This window comes from Harmonia axyridis, chromosome X (genome assembly GCF_914767665.1).
Source record: "Harmonia axyridis chromosome X, icHarAxyr1.1, whole genome shotgun sequence".
Classification (NCBI taxonomy): Eukaryota; Metazoa; Arthropoda; class Insecta; order Coleoptera; family Coccinellidae; genus Harmonia; species Harmonia axyridis.
The window spans coordinates 34,663,605-34,668,604 of NC_059508.1; the positions used below are offsets into that span (position 1 = coordinate 34,663,605).

Below are 5,000 nucleotides of genomic sequence, written 5' to 3' on the forward strand. Positions count from 1 at the left end.
CGACTTCACGTCGTGCATCGGTACAAAATTATTCAAGGGGCAAAATAAATTCACGAGAGTAGGTCCGATTACCGCTGGATCAGACGACGATCGTAACTTGTTGGATACAAATGTATCCGATGTATGTACGTCGTCCCTCTCTGATCTACGGTACGTGGACCGACCCAAGATGCACACGATAATTTTAGCTGACTTCATGCCGAAAAGTCGGTTCACGTCATGCATCGGTATCTTAAATCGCGCCGTAAAGTCGTTCACGTCATGCATCGGTATCTTAAATCGAGCCGAAAAGTCGGCTCACGTCATGCATCGGCGTCTTTTTTTTGTGCCACCGATGCATGACGTGAACGACCCTAGGGCGCGATTTAAAGCCATACCGATGCATGACGTGAACGACTTTTCGGCTCGATTTAAGATACCGATGCATGACGTGAACGACTTTACGGCGCGATTTAAGATACCGATGCATGACGTGAACGACTTTACGGCGCGATTTAAGATACCGATGCATGACGTGAACGACTTTACGGCGCGATTTAAAGCTATACCGATGCATGACGTAAACAAGATCACACCGATGCAGCACGTTAACATTAAAGCCCGCCTAATCCGATCGATGGAGGCCGTCTCGAGTGTCCAACTTGCTCACAAGAGCCGAGAAACAAACCGATGCATCACGTAGACAAGATCGTACCGAATGTTAACACAATCCAGAAGGAAATAATCTTAGATGAATATCGATTCTGATTATTGATTTTTCTTTCGCGATATTGATAGAAGACATCTGAATGAATTTCGAATTAATTCCGAAATCAAAAAAATATTTTCAATAAATTTTTTTTTCTAGAGTACCTCGGTCTTTTCTATTTTTTTCCAAGTTTCGTACGTCAATCAACATACATCCCAGAAAAAATCATCTCTCTAACTATCCTGGTTCAAAAGTTGTATCGGAACATTTCACGTCGAAAAAGAACATAGGCGAAAAAGGACGTGAACATTATTCCTTATAAAAACCAAACCCGACCATGGATTTTGATTCTGATTGTTGATTATCGCTATTAGAACACATTAGGAGGCAACCAAATCAAATTTGAGAAAATTCCACGATCAGAAAATTTTTTTCGAAAAAAAAAAAAAAATTCGAGGACACCTCGGTCATGGCAAGTTATTTTCCACAATCCATTCCCCAATCGACGTACATCACAGAAAAAATCATCTCTCTAACTATCCTGGTTCAAAAGTTGTATCGGAACATTTTCACGTCGAAAATATATCTCTAAGTCCAGACCGATGCACCACGTAATCTCGGGCAGACCGATGCACAACGTAAATGACGATCGGGACCGGGGCGATCGGTCGTATCTGACACCGCCGGCTCGGTTCTAACATCGTCAATGAGTCGGGGTTGAAAAAAAGGACGTGAACATTTTTCCTTATAAAAATCAAACCCGATCATGGATTTTGATTCTGATTGTTGATTATCGCTATTAGAACATATAAGGAGGCAACCAAATCAAATTTGAGAAAATTCCACGATCAGAAAATTTTTTTCGAAAAAAAAAAAAAATCGTAATCACCTCGGTCATGGCGAGTTATTTTCCGTATTTCATTCCACAATCAACGTACAACATAGAAGAAATCATCTCTCTAACTATCCTGGTTCAAAAGTTGTATCGGAACATTTCACGTCGTAATATCTCGCCAAGTCCAGACCTCGGCGATAGGTAGTATCTGACACCGTCCGCTCGGGACTGACATCGACTTGGACTCGGGCTGATGATGGGGAGGCGTTTAAGGACGTGAACATTTTTCCTTATAAAAATTAAAGTCGACAATGAATATTGATTCTGATTACTGATTTACGCTTTAAAAACACATTAGAAGGCAACCAAATCGAATTTGAGGAAATTCCACGATCAGAAAATTTTTTTCGAAAAAAAAAAAAATCCGAAAAATATTTTTCGATTCCTATTACTGATTTACTCTTTTAGAACACATTAGGAGGCAACCAAATCAAATTTGAGAAAATTCCACAATCAGAAAATTTTTTTCGAAAAAAAAAAAAATTCGAGGACACCTCGGTCATGGCAAGTTATTTTCCACAATCCATTCCCCAATCGACGTACATCACAGAAAAAATCATCTCTCTAACTATCCTGGTTCAAAAGTTGTATCGGAACATTTTCACGTCGAAAATATATCTCTAAGTCCAGACCGATGCACAACGTAAACTAGGGCTGAACCGATGCACCACGTAATATCGGGCAGACCGATGCAGAACGTAAACTCGATCATACCGATGCTTCACGTAATCTCGATCTTACCGATGCACCACGTAAACAAGGGCAGACCGATGCAGAACGTAAAGTAGATCTTACCGATGCACCACGTAATCTCGATCTTACCGATGCACCACGTAATCTCCATCTTACCGATGCACCACGTGAACTGGATCTTACCGATGCAGAACGTGAATTGGATCTTACCGATGCACCACGTAAACTCGATCTTACCGATGCACCACGTAATCTCAATCTTACCGATGCACCACGTGAACTGGATCTTACCGATGCAGAACGTGAATTGGATCTTACCGATGCACCACGTAAACTCGATCTTACCGATGCACCACGTAATCTCAATCTTACCGATGCACCACGTGAACTGGATCTTACCGATGCAGAACGTGAATTGGATCTTACCGATGCACCACGTAAACTCGATCTTACCGATGCACCACGTAATCTCGATCTTACCGATGCACCACGTAATCTCAATCTTACCGATGCATCACGTAATCTCGATCTTACCGATGCAGAACGTAAACTCGATCATACCGATGCACCACGTTATCTCGGCAGACCGATGCAGAACGTAAAAAAAAAGCTTACAGCACGCGGTGTTCCCAAGCGGTCACCCATCCAAGTACTAACCGCGCCCGACGCTGCTTGGCTTCAGTGTTCTGACGAGAACTGGCAATTTCAGCGTGGTATGGCCGTAAACAACATATATTGCGATATTTTCTATGATATCTCACTTTTTGGGAGCGGAAAGGACGTGAACGTTTTTCCTCATAAAAAATGAAATAACTTTTGGATATTAATTCTGATTGTTGATTTAAGCTTTAAGAACACATTAGGACATATCTCAATGAAATTTGAGGGATTTCCGAAATCGAAAAATATTTTTCGAAAAAAAAAAAAAATCCCAGAAGACCTCGGTCATCTCAAGTTTATTTCCATATTCTATTACACAATCAACGTACATCACAAAAGGAACCATCTCTCTAACTATCACAGTTAAATTTTTGTATCGGAACATTTCACGTCGGAATATCTCGCTAAGTCCAGACCGGGGAGATCGGTCGCATCTGACACCGTCCGCTCCGGTCTAACATCGTCTTGGAGTCGGGGTAACGATGGAGAGGCGTTTAAGGACGTGAACATTTTTCCTTATAAAAATTAAAGTCGACAATGAATATTGATTCTGATTACTGATTTACTCTTTTAGAACACATTAGAAGGCAACGCAATCAGATTTGAGGAAATTTCAAGATCAGAAAATTTTTTTCGAAAAAAAAAAAAAATTCAAGAACACCTGGGTCATGGCAAGTTATTTCCCACAATCCATTCCACAATCAACGTACAACATAGAAGAAATCATCTCTCTAACTATCCTGGTTCAAAAGTTGTATCGGAACATTTCACGTCGAAATACCTCGCCAAGTCCAGACCGGGGCGATAGGTAGTATCTGACACCGTCCGCTCGGGACTGACATCGACTTGGACTCGGGCTAATGATGGGGAGGCGTTTAAGGACGTGAACATTTTTCCTTATAAAAATTAAAGTCGACAATGAATATTGATTCTGATTACTGATTTACGCTTTAAAAACACATTAGAAGGCAACCAAATCAAATTTGAGGAAATTCCAAAATCAGAAAATTTTTTTTCAAAAAAAAAAAAATCCGAAAAATATTTTTCGATTCTGATTACTGATTTACTCTTTTAGAACACATTAGAAGGCAACGAAATCAAATTTGAGTAAAATCCAAAATCAGAAAATATTTTTCGAAAAAAAAAAAAAATTCGAGAACACCTCGGTCATGGCAAGTTATTTTCCACAATCCATTCCCCAATCAACGTACATCCCAGAAAAAATCATCTCTCTAACTATCCTGGTTCAAAAGTTGTATCGGAACATTTTCACGTCGAAAATATATCTCTAAGTCCAGACCGATGCAGAACGTAAACTCGATCATACCGATGCTTCACGTAATCTCGATCTTACCGATGCACAACGTAAACTAGATCACACCGATGCAGAACGTAAACTCGATCTCACCGATGCACCACGTGAACTGGATCTTACCGATGCAGAACGTGAATTGGATCTTACCGATGCACCACGTAAACTCGATCTTACCGATGCACCACGTAATCTCGATCTTACCGATGCACCACGTGAACTGGATCTTACCGATGCAGAACGTGAACTCGATCTTACCGATGCACCACGTAAACTAGGGCTGACCGATGCATCACGTAAACGACGATCGAGAGGCGCGAAAGGACGTGAACGTTTTTCATTATAAAAATTGAAATAAATGATAAATAATGATTCTGATTGTTGATTATCGTTTTTAATATGCATTAGTAGGCAACCAAATGAAATTTGAGGAAATTCCGATAACAGAAAATTTTTTCGAAAAAAAAAAAAAATTCATGAAATCCTCGGTCATCGCAAAATATTTACCATATTCTGTTCGATAATCAACGTATATTTAAGAAGGAATCATATCTGTATCTATCTTGGTTCAAATTTTGTATCGGAACATTTTGACCAAAGTCCGAGCTTCGGCCGAAACAGACACCGCTGACCTGGCCTATCGATCGACCGAGAGTCGGGGATAGAGCGTAAGTGTTGTCTGGAGGGGAACCCTGTGCTCTCCTGACATATATAGGGAAGGTGGTCGCGTTGGGCGATGCAGAACGTTTGGA

At 40.5% G+C, this 5,000-nt stretch overlaps 1 non-coding gene across 1 annotated transcript; it reads right to left on the reverse strand.

Moving 5' to 3' along the window:
• Positions 1-2,884: 2,884 nt before the first annotated feature.
• On the reverse strand, positions 2,885-3,003 carry LOC123688283. Its single transcript, XR_006749812.1, has one exon. It is a non-coding gene; the product is annotated as a 5S ribosomal RNA (ribosomal RNA).
• Positions 3,004-5,000: the final 1,997 nt, after the last annotated feature.